Source organism: Ciconia boyciana, chromosome 1, assembly GCF_034638445.1.
Source record: "Ciconia boyciana chromosome 1, ASM3463844v1, whole genome shotgun sequence".
NCBI lineage: Eukaryota > Metazoa > Chordata > Aves > Ciconiiformes > Ciconiidae > Ciconia > Ciconia boyciana.
Window position 1 is genome coordinate 15,847,676 of NC_132934.1, and position 14,245 is coordinate 15,861,920.

General features: G+C 39.6%; 1 protein-coding gene across 1 annotated transcript in view; it reads left to right on the forward strand.

Annotated features, from left to right (window-relative positions):
- Positions 1-14,245, forward strand: part of CDHR3 (cadherin related family member 3) — a 64,950-nt gene that overhangs the window by 8,699 nt on the left and 42,006 nt on the right. The window lies entirely within an intron of this gene.

Sequence of the window (14,245 nt, forward strand, 5' to 3'; positions counted from 1 at the left end):
CTGTTTATTGGAAACTTATGGTTTGACGAGTGTTCCTAAGGCACTCTTTCCTCCAACCAACGTATAAGCACACAGTACTAATGATACTCTGGGGTTAAATGGAAAAACATAGCTAGTCAACAAGACAAAATAAAAGTTGAGACATTATTAAAAATATCCCATGTTACCTATGAATAGTACACACTTCTGAAATGCATAGGAGCTAGGATTGCAACTTTCCAGGTTCAGATTAAGAAAATCTTCGCACATCTATGGCCATGAAACATTTTAGCTGGCAAATAACCTCCAGTGATACAGCTCTGTGCATTGAATCAAGTCTTGTTTTGTAGATACTCAGCATGTGATATCTGGTATACGCAAAAGTTACAAGACTGATGAAAGGTAAACAATGCTGTTTTAGGGAAAAAAAAATTAACTAAAAATCATTATAAAATTATAATCTGAGTATTTCGTAGTTCAACTTCAGCTACCCGTTTGTGTGATGCAAGATTATAGCCAGAACTGGCTGTTGTTTTCCAAATCTTTTAATTGACAGATTAAAAAAAAGCTTTTCCTTCAAAAGACATCGGGCATCTGTGGATTCCCTCTGTCTATATTTAATTCTGCTGAATAATAATAATAATAATAATTCTTCAAGTAAAATATTCAAATTCAATTTGAATTGAATGAAATTGTGTGAAACTTGTGTGAAATTGGAGTCTTATTCTGCATATACTAAATCTGACCTTTTACATTTTTACTTGCATTCATATTTACATTCAAGGACTCTATAATTGATAATACAATGCTTGTTTTTCCTTCTGCCTTAAGAACATTTTTTTTCTCTTGGCATTGCAGCTACTAGTGACTTCAAAATACTGTTACAATTGTAGCCTGTGATATAGGAAGGCAACCAAAATCAGAAGGCTTTATGTATAGTGGGCTGAAAAATCTCACGGAAGATTATTTGTCTAAGCGTATTTTGACTGTCAGTTCTTTATGGCAAGAGGTGTTTACTCTTCTGTTTACAAGAACGGTGGAGCCTTTTTTTCTGTGCCCTCACATATCATCATAATTAGCACAATGATACAACTCAGTCGAATCTATTAGTAGCATAAGCAGTGGCATTTTATTGAATTATGTGTTCATGTCACTGGAGAGTTGGGCACTTGTAAATATTTCTAAAGTTGTTCTTAACCGATTGAGCAAAACTTATGCTGTTACAAACAAATACAAATATGAAGTTAGATGCTGTATGTAAACAGAGTGAGTTATGGTGGTGCAAAGACCTAACAACAGTCCCTTGATAAACACAACATTTAATATCAGTACAGTATGAATTCCTTGAAATAGAGAGATGAGTCTACATTGGAGTGATTAAAAATGGTCTTGTTTGGAGAACTTACGGGTGCATGGAGCCATGAACATGTGTCTTCTGGATTTGTAGCGGGGAAAACTCGAAGGGCATCTCTAGCTCCTGAAAGTGCTCATATGTGGGTGAATTCCTCCATTTATTCAGGGTTTAATATTTTTGCCTATGGAAATTTTTACATCAGCTGACAAAACCCCCTCAGTCTGTCTTTGTCAATCTGAATCTTAATGTAGCCAACTGTTCTGTTCAGTTCTCGCACTACATTTGTGGTGTAAGTGTCTAAGAGCATGCTGTGTCAGCCATGGGATTATTGGTCCTAGATTTTGCAAAATTCCCCATACACACTTTTAAAAGAACAGCAGATAATTATGAGAGTTGGCAGGTACCACAGACATAGTAGTTTTCAGCAGTAACCATAGATGTTTTAAAAACATTTCCTTATTCAAATCTTTAGTTAGTTCAGGGCTGGTGAAACACAATCCTGCCTATTGTCTCCTGCCCTCTGTATATCCTCTGGGTACAGCAACCAGCAGGACCTCCCTCTTTCTCGCTCCTTCTTGCTCTTCACCTGCCTATCTCACCTTTTAGATCACTGCTCCAGGTAGTTTGCTGGGCTGCCTCTCTAATCTGCTGCCTTTGCAAAGTCTTCAGAAGAATCATACATCAAAATAACTATTCCATCAAAACTGAATGACATCTGGAAAGATGGTTGAACTCATCAGCATTTTATTTCAAAAAGGAACATGGATAAGTTCTATCAGTATCAAAATGTTGTGTGTTAATATTTAAGGAACGATGATGGTGATGTCACTGTTATTTTACTTTCCTTTCCTCCTGCCCTCCTCTCAAACTTGACCTGACCTGGGATTAAACAATCAGAAATGTTGTCACCGTAAGTTGCTTCTCATGCTAAAAGAGCACAAATAGGCCGACCTCAGCACACAAGAGAAATGGTTCGAGTGGCAAAATGTAAACAATAGTACACATGTGATCTTGACCGATTCATTTATACCCATGCCCTGCCTGCAGCACAAGTGGCCACACATCAATGAGATGATAGAAGTTTTCCTTTCTTTTCTATCCATTCACTTTCCTCCTCTGTTTACCTAAGCAGCAGGAGTCATCTTAACAGTTGTTAGTGAGATAGGATAGAGAATCTAATACATTTTCTTGTCCCTCAGGAAAGATGTTTGGTAATTTTGGAATGACTGTCTTATTCTCTCCAGGATACTCTGAATGTAAATTTGGAAAGAGGAATTTCTCCAAATAATTATAGTTTAAATGCTGAATTCCAAATACATTTATTTTCCTTGCTTTTTTGTTGGTGCACATTGCATACATGCTTTTAAGAGATTTCTTTTTTGTGGTTGCTATGGTAAAAAGCAGTCCCCAGTCCTTTTACTTAAAACCCATGAACTGCAATTAACTGTTTAATGTTGTAACATACAACAGCTCTAGTAACACCTTAACAGCTTTGAGCATGATACTCCATCATCTCAGCAGATGGTGATTTTTGGCATTCTGTGTTTTCAGTTTATTCTTCTCCTTTATAATCCTTGCCATTATATCTTTTGACAAATGCTTCTGGACTAACTTAATTGCAATTTGATTATACTGAGGCATTCCTTGGATCTTTTTGTATTTCTGTTAAAGATGACCAATACATGAAAAAAATGTTTGTACATGTATCCCTGGCAGCAATTATAAAAGCAGATTTTAAAGTACCTTAAGAATTTGATTCTTCTCATCTGTAACCACAAAAATACAGTCTTGAATACCCTTAGTATACTATAGGACCCCTACACTTCAACAGAGAAGGAGACATAATTGATTCTTTTGTGAAGAAAGAGCAACCCTGAATGTTTGTCAAAAGTCTGAATTAAATAAGAGTTAGCAAATTCAACTTGCTTTACCAAAGGGAGTTGCCCTTTATTATTATTTCTGGAGAGCTGGTGACTGAATTCCCCATGAATTTTGATCATTATTTTAAAGATTATGACTCATATAAATCCCTTTTAACATGGAGCTTCAATCATATTTAGAAAAAAGTTGACTTTGTCCAGACATTATCAAGAGCAAGATTGGTGAAACTGTTTTTCAGCTGCTCTATATCTTTCTCCCATATAATACATTTGTATTCCATTTCTAAGTTTTTTTTTTCCAGTTAGAAATGGATTCTTTGGATTTAAAATCAGGACTGTTCTTCATTTTGCTCCTCGAAAGGATTTTATGTATTAAGCAGGCAGGACACTTCAGATGTGTAATTCTTAATACAGGACCAAGTAAACTTTTTTTTTTTGGTACCTTCAGCAGCAGCATTAGCATTTCTTCTTCTTTAGGAAAAGAAAACAACAGGGAAAAAGGAAAAGAACAGTTTTCCCAGAATTGTAACAAGATAATTTTGCAATTTCAAGTTTTAAAATATGAATGTCTCATTCACAGCTATTTCCTGGCTGACTCCAGGTTTCTAGGATTATTATTTATTCAGTGCTGATAGTGTGGTTGACATTGTGCAAATATAGAAAGAGATATTCATGTGGACTATCTGCCAGGATTTCCTAGTTGTTAGTGGCAGTGTTAGCCTCTTTAAGCAAAAGCTTGAGTCTGTCTTTAAAACAGAGATCCTTATCCATCCTGCCAACATGCAGCTTCATACATATGACCGTGGGAAACACTGCTCAAATGCACCCAGCAAGGCTTTGGAAGGATGGACCCAGTGGAGTTTAATTTAATTAGGGCAACAGCAGCGTGTGGTAGCTCTGACTGATCAAACCTTTAAGATCAGTCATGGTAATTTCAAAAGCTGGAAGTTTTTTAGGGAAAGGTAACAGGGAAGAATCAATCCTCCTGATTTGACACCTGAATAATCAAAGAAAGACTATTTGCCTGAATGCTACATGCTTGTAAAATCCTGTGTCTTCTGTGAAGTCCATGAACTCTTTTGTAACTTATCTGTAGGACCTACCGACAGCCCGTGTACTTAATTTACCTGGACAGTGATGTTGGTGTCCCTCAAGTTGTTGCTGCTATTGGCAGACTGTCCATTGCCAGACTGACATCTGCCACTGGCTTTGTCAGAAACAATATCTTCCAAGAGGTAGCAGCGTAAGGCTTTTGTCAAGGACTAATTTCTCACGTTAGTGGCATTTGACCAAAAAAAAAAATAAAAATCTTAGTCTAAGTGAAAGGATTGTTTGTCTCGTTATTAGAAAAGAGTTACCATCTTTGGATTTCCTCACCAATGGAGCCACAGCAAAATAATTCTAATGGATGGGATCTTTAGTGACTGTTTCTTGGCTTTATACATGAAAGAGCAGAAGGTTTGCTGTTTGCTGTTTCATAAATGAAGAATATTTTCCTCATAATCACTTAAAAAAATAACAAACGCCCCCCAAATCCCACAAAACCCCCAACTTGCAGTGAGGGAAAAGGTGGAATGCAAATACTTATCCTTGTTTTCTCCCTGGCTAGGATGAGCATTTCATTATCTGGTCCTTTCAGATATACCAGAAGAATGAATGGATGATGAAAATAAGCTTATCTCTTATGGTGATTGAGATGGTGATACCACCCATCCAACCTAACACTCAAAAGGCCTTCATTAGAGCAACACAAGTCATATATAGGAGTCAGTATCAAAAAGCCCCACGTCCAGAAATGAACACATCTGCCACGTATTGTACAGAAGCAGCCAAACCAAAAAGACTCGTAGAAAAATAAACAAACCTCTGAGGGATTTGAAAGCTGAAGTCAAACGTATTGAGCTCAGTTCAGAACTGTGAAGAAAGTTAAAAAGGGATATATCAAATCTAATGTATAAATTACGACTCCTGTATTAGTCATAGTTACTGTATCCCAAATTTTGTTTGGAAAAGGAAAAGGAGTGCTCAGATTTCCTTGCCTCTCCACCCTCCCAAAAAAGACTTCCCTTTGCTTGCAAGCAATTTTTTACACTGAGCAAAATGCCTGGTTTACCCTCAGAGGAAAAGTTTAATTAATTCTCATTTTATAAATCCTCCACAATATTTATTCAAAAGATTGGCAAATTCCAGGAAGTTCACCCATCCCTGAAAGAGAAGTTTTGTAAACAAATCTGGCAACAAATTTATTTTAACAGCAGCAGCCCTGCTAATCTGTCAAGATGTAGTTTGTTTCTGACACTTGATTAAATTCTTTTTGCTTAAGAACAGAAAGTAATTTGCTACAAACAAACCATTTAGCTGGGACATGGTGACTGCCCCTCTGATACTTCACAGAGCATTTAATTCAACAGAAAAAGCTAATAGTATAATGTTTAGCACTTTTTTTTTTTTAAACAGAAGCAAGGCTAAATTTCCGTGTTCACAAAACAGCAACAACATAGAGGTTTCAGGGTCTGTAAAACCCATTTATGGTGTATCCCGCAACCTGGACCAGCATTACTCCACATCCTCTGGATACAAATGAAGGGAGTGTTTCAGGCTGTGGTTCCACAGGCACTTCCTTGCCCGGACTCCCTATTTCCTGGCCATTTGTTCCTGGCCATGTCATCCACTCTCTCAGTTCTTATCCAGCATAAATTCATGGATCCAGTTCCCTATGTGACAACACCAGCAGTTGTGCGGGCACATTAGCCTGGGGTAGCCCAGGCTGAGATGAAACAACTGAGTGGACTGTGCAGCTTAGGCTGGTTTTGTCAAGAAAAATGCCTGTGTCCAGAAAAATGGTTTATGCAAGGAAACAGTCTCAGAGGTTTGCAAATACCAGTAAAGCAAAATGGCTAAAACCCACTGTCTGCCATTAGTGCCAATCGAAACAAAAGATATATAGGTTCTGTTGTTAAACATGTAAGGACATTACCTTTCTTTGCCTTGAGACTGTCATCCAACTGGACTGCTGGGTATGTGAACATTTTGGGGTGTCCACCTCTTGATTCTTAAAGAGATTGTGCATGTCATCTCACTGCTGCCCCTTGGCATAGGAAAACAATTTGTGAATTTATTTTATGTCATAGCTTCATAAAGCTGTGCATGTCCTGGGGTGAAGGCTCGGCTGGTGCCAATGTCAGTAGAGCCATGACAGTTTGTACCAGCAGATAAAATGTCCATCCGTCCTGCCACTTCCCCAGCTCCTTCAAACCTAAACAGCTGATCCAGACCTCAGTGAAGTCGGTGAGAGCTTTCTCTCTGTACTGGATCCAGCTCTAGGCAAGTATGCAGCCTCTTAAGCACAGAAATTAAGATATTGAGCTAATGTTAGTAATCCTTTCCTGCCTGCCTAAAACACCCAAACTGTCTGAGCTAGCCTTCACCTCAGGCAAGAGCCTGAGGAAATCAGCTGGGTTTATGTTGCATCTGAAAGGTCAGTCTGTGTCCCCGTGGACTAAGAGGTATGAGGGAATTCCAGAATTTGCTGCCAGCTTCTTGGTATTTATTTCTGGAAGCTGTTAGCTTAGATTTTTTTAGCTAATCTTAGTTATGGGGAACTGAGATTATAAGAGTGAGGGTTTTAGAAAGTCACATTTATAGGTGCTTTAAAAGGTGTTTATAAATCTACCATCCTTGCTTTTCAGGTTCCTTTTTAGATGGAATTTTAATTCAACATTATTTATGGACACTCAGGACACTGCACTATTCTACTTCCTTTCTAATACCACATGTAATGACTTTGCTAAGTGAACCTCCCTCTAAAGCAAAGAAAATACCCCTAAAAAATCCTGGCAGAGTTTGACATCAGTAACTTTATACACTACTATTATCGTGAGAGATTTTATTACCTAAATAATTCCTCATTTGGGGGAACTTGTGATACACATTTTTTGCAGCATATTTAAAATCAGCATAGAAAAGGAAAAAATCCCCTGTAAGGATTTATATTTGATGATGTTAAATAATGAATTTTTAAAATATAAGCAAATGAATTTAGCAGCCTCTTGCTTAATTGGGATTCATGCTATTTAAAAGAAAACGGAGTGGTGGGTGTCTCAAATATTCCAACCTTTCTCAGGCTGAAAAATAATATTCTTTTACATTATTGACTCTGATTCCCTCTGTGATTTAATCCTTTTCTTTACATGGTTAGTGGGTAGAAATAGTGGGAAAGTCACAACCACAAGCAATAACATGGCAATTAACTCAGAGGTACTGGTGGGACATTTAAGTAATTTTAAGTCAACATATATAAACATTACGTTGCTGGCTTGAAAATCTGGACATTGTTTGCAGCTGGAAGATGTGATTGCTTAATTGATTTTGATTTTCAAATTGCTTTTGAAAATCAGCCGCTGGTTTGAATCTGCTCCAGATGGGCAATGACTGAAAATTGTTATAATCTGGCACGTATTTGGTAGCATAGATAAGTGAGTTGATGGCCTCATTAAAAGTATCTCAAATGTATGCACTGATTAAAAAACCCCTCATCTCTGGCTCAGCAGGGTCTTGGCTAAGGGGAACTGAACTGCTCTGTCACCCCTAAGGGCTCTTTCTGGCATGACAATGGAAGGAAGTTCATAATTCTGTTGCACACAGAGGTGAATGTAAAATATGTTATGGTCCAGTGTGCCTGCCTATCAGTGAATGCAATATGGCATAGGCCAGCACTTGTTTCCATTGTGGTCAGTGGGAACTCTTGTGTGAGTACGTGTTCCCTCGCCTGAATGAGAACCACACAACTGAGATAATGGGTTTTAGGAGTCTGAAAGTGGTGTTTATTTTTCCACCAACAGGTCATAAAAATTATTGCCTACCTGGTTAAAAATGGTACAGAGGGACAGGCACTAGGGGTTGGAGGAATCTGAACATCAGAGCTAGCTATCCCAAACCCCCTTTATTGTCACTGTGGAGAAACAGACCTTTCAAAAGTACAGCGCTTCCCATCCTAAAGGTGACAGCTAAAGTTGGTCACACCAGTTGTGCTGTAGTAGTGCTTCTTTGTTTCCAAAAGAAGCCTAGGGTGACTACATAACATTAACATATGCAGGTCTATGTTTTAGTTATTTCAAGGTAGGAAAGATAAATCCCATCCTCAACAGCATCCCATCATTCTGACTGCTACTTGCTAAAGCACTATGTGAGTACTTTTGCACTTTTTTCACAACCTCCGAACAACTGTGAATGGGCTCTCTCCTCCAAAGTGTTATGACTCAGTTCCCACAATACACTGTGATTTTTTTAAAGGAGAAAATGTACAATTTTCAATAACAAGCTTGGCCAAGACACTGACCAAATGATGTCCCTGGCACATAATGTCCCTGGTTTTTAGTATGCTTTTTAACAATTGCCTACATGGCTTTTTTCTGTTTAGACAGCTGGATTTCTGTGTGGCACTAGATGGCAATATTCCCTCAGCTCCAGCAATGGTCAGGGGAGCGATACATGGCAAAGGGACATATTCTGACCTTGTTTCCTTGTTATCACCCATGTAGCTCATAACAGCCAGGTCTTATGTGACTGAGGTCAATCTGGGCTGCAGAGGTTTTTTTCCTCTCTGTGCACTCACCCACCTACATTTACGGCTTCACAGTTCTCTGTCAGAACATTTGTCGGTCAGTACGCTTGCTGTGTGGGGTCTTCTGTTTCATTAAGAAAGCTCTTGTGGTCTCAGGCTGTTCCATGATGTTGGTGCTTAAATCCACAGGCGAGAAGTATCTACATGCGGAGTATTTCACTGCTTTCCTGCTGCCTTTTGCGTATTAATGTGGTGGCAGACTCAGTTAAGTCATTACTCAGATATAATGTTGCCTCATGTCACTTGTAAGCGGCTTATTTTTTTCACTCATGTTTGCTCTCAGATAAAATAAGCATAATCTAAACTCAGCAACTGTAAAAAAGTGATTCTGTGTCTGTACCCATATGAATTTGGCCCTGTCCCTGTGTGGTATTTCTAAAGGCTTTCTCTAGTCACAGAGCTTACAGGCAGCAAGGAACAGAGCCAGCGATGAATATTGCATCTGTCTCCTTTGCGTGATTAAGATTTTGTTTGCCTTCGGGCCACTTTATTCAGGCCCCGGACTATTGAAATTGCTCCTTTCAAAATCAGGCTTGTCCTTGATCTTTGTGAGACCAGGATTATTAGAATTATTTTCCAATAGCCTAGATGAAGTAGTAGTGCTACCCAAATGTAGAAAGATTCCAAGGATGGCTTTAGACAATGTCCCAATCTACATCTGTGCTGCCACAGCTGTTCTGCCACATGCTTCTTACTTAGAGTGAAGATCCCAAACCCACATCCACTGCCTCCCTCATCCTCTTATTGCACATTTCCATGTCCTCAGATCAGGACCCCAGCTTCACATGCCCCATTTTTTCCTTTCTTCCACTCAACTTTCCCAGCACAGATCCAACTTTTTCTCCACCATTTTCCTTCACTGTCTCATATGTCACAGCCCCAGCTTCAATCCTCTGCCTCACAAGTCTCTGTCCTCATGTGCTCACATAGCTGAGTAAATTGTGGTACTACTGCATTGGGTACTGCTAAGCATGAGATTGGAGCAGAAATAAAAACAATACACCAGATCCTTAGGCAGTATTAGGCTGCTGTATGGTGTCTGATCCATGGTAATATTAGGACTGAGACTCTATGCACGCTGCAGTTACCATCAGTCAGCTGATGGGTAGTTATTTGATGGGGAGAGAAGCTCACAGGAACATCAGAAGCACAGAGCCCTGAGCAGTCATCTTACAGTTATTTACGGTCCTGCATAAAAGAGTATTGTCGTCTTTCAGGCACTTCAGTCCAACAGCCAGATTGCAGCTTATACTGTGAAACAAATGGGGAAGAGAGTGAAATGTCCCTCCTTACTCCCTTACACACATCTTCTAGATGTCAGGTGCAGTCGCAGAGGAGGGCAGAAGCCACGTTTTTCCCACGGGAAGCCTATGCTAGGAGGCATATGCAGTACTTATTTTTTCCTCACTGGCTTTCCCATGCCAATACCTGGAAGAGAATGTCCTTTCCCAGCTATGGGCAGCAGTTGGGCTACAATCTGCTGAGGAGAAATGAGTCAATTCAGCGCCTTTTGGGGCTTGAGGCAAAGCTCATTGGAACTCTGGAGTGATGAGACAGAAAAGGATGAGAATCAGGGAAAAGCAGAATCAGGTACAAAGCAAGCAGTTGAGGTTGAGATTTGCTATTGTTTTGTACGTCATCTGATTTAAAAATTAAAGAAGGAAAATTTAGAGCTACTTCTGACCAGTGCCTCTGGGGAAACAAAGCCATTGAGAGGGGTGAACGAAGATGGCTATAATACACTGTGGCACCTCAGAGACCTGGCACAGGTCAGTCCCCACGACAGCCTTGGCAGCCCAAGCAAAACTGGAGTGTATACAAGGCTACATGCCCTTCTGTCATCACGCGCCCCTCCTCTGCTCTCCTGGAGAGCTACAGAGCCCAGCTGAAGATCTCAAAGTTCTTGAAACTATAAACAAACAAAATTTCACACTCTTAGGAAGTAGTGAATTATTCTCACTCCTCCTGTTCAAAGGATGGAGGAACTTAGGTGTGAAAAACTGTCCACCTCCAAGTGAAACTCTACCACCTGAGCCCTCGCCCTGTGCCCAGCCATGTTCTTTTCTGTTAATTCCATACTCTTTTTTTTTAAAAAAAACCAAAACAACAGAAAGTATTTTATTTGTGCTAAAATGCAAAGTTGCTTTTGCAAAATATAATCAAATTGCTTTTGCTGCTAAAATAAGTAAGATATAGTATGTTTCATGATGCAAAGGCCGCTTAAGTAATTCTTGGTGATATATTAAAATACTTGACTAAGTGAAGTACATCATGCTGTGTACATAGAAACCTCAGAGTTTCTGTACCCATATTTGCCCAGAGCATTCTTTCTTGTTGCATTTGCATAATTTGCTACTTCACATCCTTGTTTATATATTTACCAATCAGCTCAGGTGGCCAAGCAATTACAATAACAGAGAAACTTGTAATATGCAGTAAATACTGTATTGTGAGGTACAAAGTACTGCCACATGGGTTCAGACCCTGATCCAATATCCAGTAAACTCAGAAAGAAGACTTCATTGGCCTTGACACATTTTTCACTGAATCTTTACTTGCACTAGAACTGTTTTTGGAAGACAAATCACACAATTAAAATTCAAGCAACTTATATGACTGGTGTGGACAAGCAACATCATTTCTCACAGGTGTTGAATGTTCTACACCACCACATCTTTTTGATCTTGAACGACAAAACACAAAGTAGTTGCTAATAACATCTACTTTTGCTCAGGTGAATGAATATTGAAGGTTGTGTTTCACTAACTTCCATGTTGTGTTAATGCTGGAGAAAATGTAATATTTTTAAGCAGCACAAGAATTTCTTAAAGAGAAAAACATTTGGCAACAACATGCTTTTTACAGTCATGATGTCTTAAAGTCATCATGATTGAGCTTGGGAGTGGGACCAAGAACTTGGGCTTTTCACGACTTTCTGTGTGGCCTTGGAGAAGTTACTTGACCTCTTTGTAGGGAGGATTCAAGTACATCTGGAACTTTCTTGAATTTATGTTCTTGTAATCATCTGTCTGCCTCAGTCCACATTTGTGAAGATGGAGCAGAGGGAATGGGAAAGATCAGAACAATCTCCGCTATCTTAATGCCTTACATACTCCCAGTCCTCCTAAAATAAGGGCTCAAATTCTTTGTGGCAAAAGACAGACTCCCGGGCTTCCTTCTTCTCTGGCAATTGCTTTCATCCCTTGGGTGCATAACTGCTGGAGCAATGAGAGAACTTTTCAGCACTGACAACAGCAATGTTTCTGGACTTCTGTGTGTACTCACCCAGATTTTAGGCTGTTCTTTACTTAAATCTGGATCCCCAAAAAAGCTCTTGGTGTGATGGAGTCACTTCTTATTAACAGACAGCTCAGGTTAATTATTAAGGAGGTGACTAGTGGGTTTATGTGTCTACAAGTCAATGCTAAAAAATAGATGGCCCAGATATCTGTCTGGGACTTTCTTGCATAATTGCATGGATTACTAACCTTGCTAAGCTGGGATCGCTTTAGGCAAGATTAAGGTAGCCTGGGTAGTACTCATGACTTTTAGTTTGCTCTTGTCACTCACATATGGTACAGAGGGAGCTTTTAGCTGAGAAATCAAATGAAATGGTGCATAAGTTTTTGGTGTAGGATGCTAAGGTACTGTTTTAATATTTTAGGAAAGGTTACCAAGGCAGCGGATGGAGAAGCTGTACTGTTTAAAGAGAAAGGAGATGAAAATAAAACCTGACAGTCTAGGTAATTTAATTAATGAAGTAACAATAATAGATACTCCTGAACTGAGGTTGGATCAGGTGTGTGAAAATTCTCCTTAGGCTGCTCAATTTTTGGTGAGTAATTACCACAGCAAGAGCAAAATGTCTCCTTTCCTGCGAGTTGGCTAAGCAGAAGAGAGCCACTACTGTGGCTGAAATAGCCATTAATGGGAAAATTATGTCTTGAACCTCTGATGCGTTTGAAAAGTGAGAGAACATTTCTTTCCTGTTGACAGACTGGAAGTCAATTGAGAATTAAACACATAGAAAAAAGATTAATGTCCTGAACCTGCACATTTTGTTATGTAAGTAGACTACTTCTCTGAAGCTGGCCTCTGTTAAAATCCCTCACTTTCCTGAGGACAGGCAATTGAAAGCTTGCACATCAAGTTCTGCTCTGTCCCACCCGATATCCCTCACTTCCCATGTTCTTTCTTTCTGCATCCCAACCTAAGACCAGTGCAGTCTCTCGCACTCCGATCTGTTGGTCTTTCCCCTGGAACAAGATTCTTTAATTTCTTGAAAGATGTAGCATCTTCACATTCTCCACCTTACCTGATAATCCAGAAGACTTTTTTTCAGAAGTGCATTTTTTCTACACTGCTCTAAAATGCCCAGGTTTCAAATAATCTTGAAAACCAAGGAATTATTAAAAACCCAGTTTGTTCCTTGACCTTTTCATTTGCTCCAATTAATTTTTCTTCCCTCTGTTTTGCCTGCAAACTCCCTGGTTGCATTCTTGCTTGCGCTGCCTTGACCTCTTTTCATCTAGCTGTTTTATATTCCCGGGAATCTCATTCCTGACCTTCCTGCAGCGGCAGAGCTACTGTTGCCAGCCTTGCCAGGGAATTTCTGCCTTGCTCACCTTTTCCTAACTCATCTGTTCCTAACCAACTCTGTATTTGATGATATGCATATACTTATTTCTACTTGATTTTCAACCTGTTCAGGGCTCTCTTTTAACTCTGGCTGCTTTTTCACCTTATTCCTCACAACCTGGAAGGATGAATCAGAAAACCACAGAAATCCACTCAGCAGAGGAATATAAGAAAAGAGGGATCTAGGGGAGGTACTGAGAGATACTGGCAGTGACTGAAGGAAGAAGGAGCCAGAGCCCTTTCAGCTCATACTTGCTCCACCCGTGTGAGCTGCCCTCCACACTCTCCTCCCTCACTGTGTGCTATGCTTGGCTCTCCCCCGTCTCCCTGGTCACCTCTATGGTCTCTTCTCACAACATGCTTGAACCATGAGGCTTATCAGGGACTATTTGAAAGCCTTGGAGACATATTTTAGAGAGAAAGCAGAAATTAATTACTCTATGGATATTCACATAGCATCTGAAATAGTTACCTGTTGCACTTCCAAGTGAAGCTGGGGAAAGGCTGGCATTTCAAGTGTATGTGTATTCCAGATGCCTTTGCCATCCATGTCTCCCATATCCCTCTATAGTGTCTTTATCACAAGACGTGCAGAGAAAAGTCTGATTTCTATATATGGACACTGAACTCCTGCTGAAAGTAGATCTGTGTAGGTTCTCAGATGAAGGAAGGACAAAACAAAGTTGAGATATGTATTTATAGGAAAAAACCCCAACTCAACCCCCAAAAACCCCAGCCTAAGAAGTAAGAGAAAGAAAATAAAGGACAAAA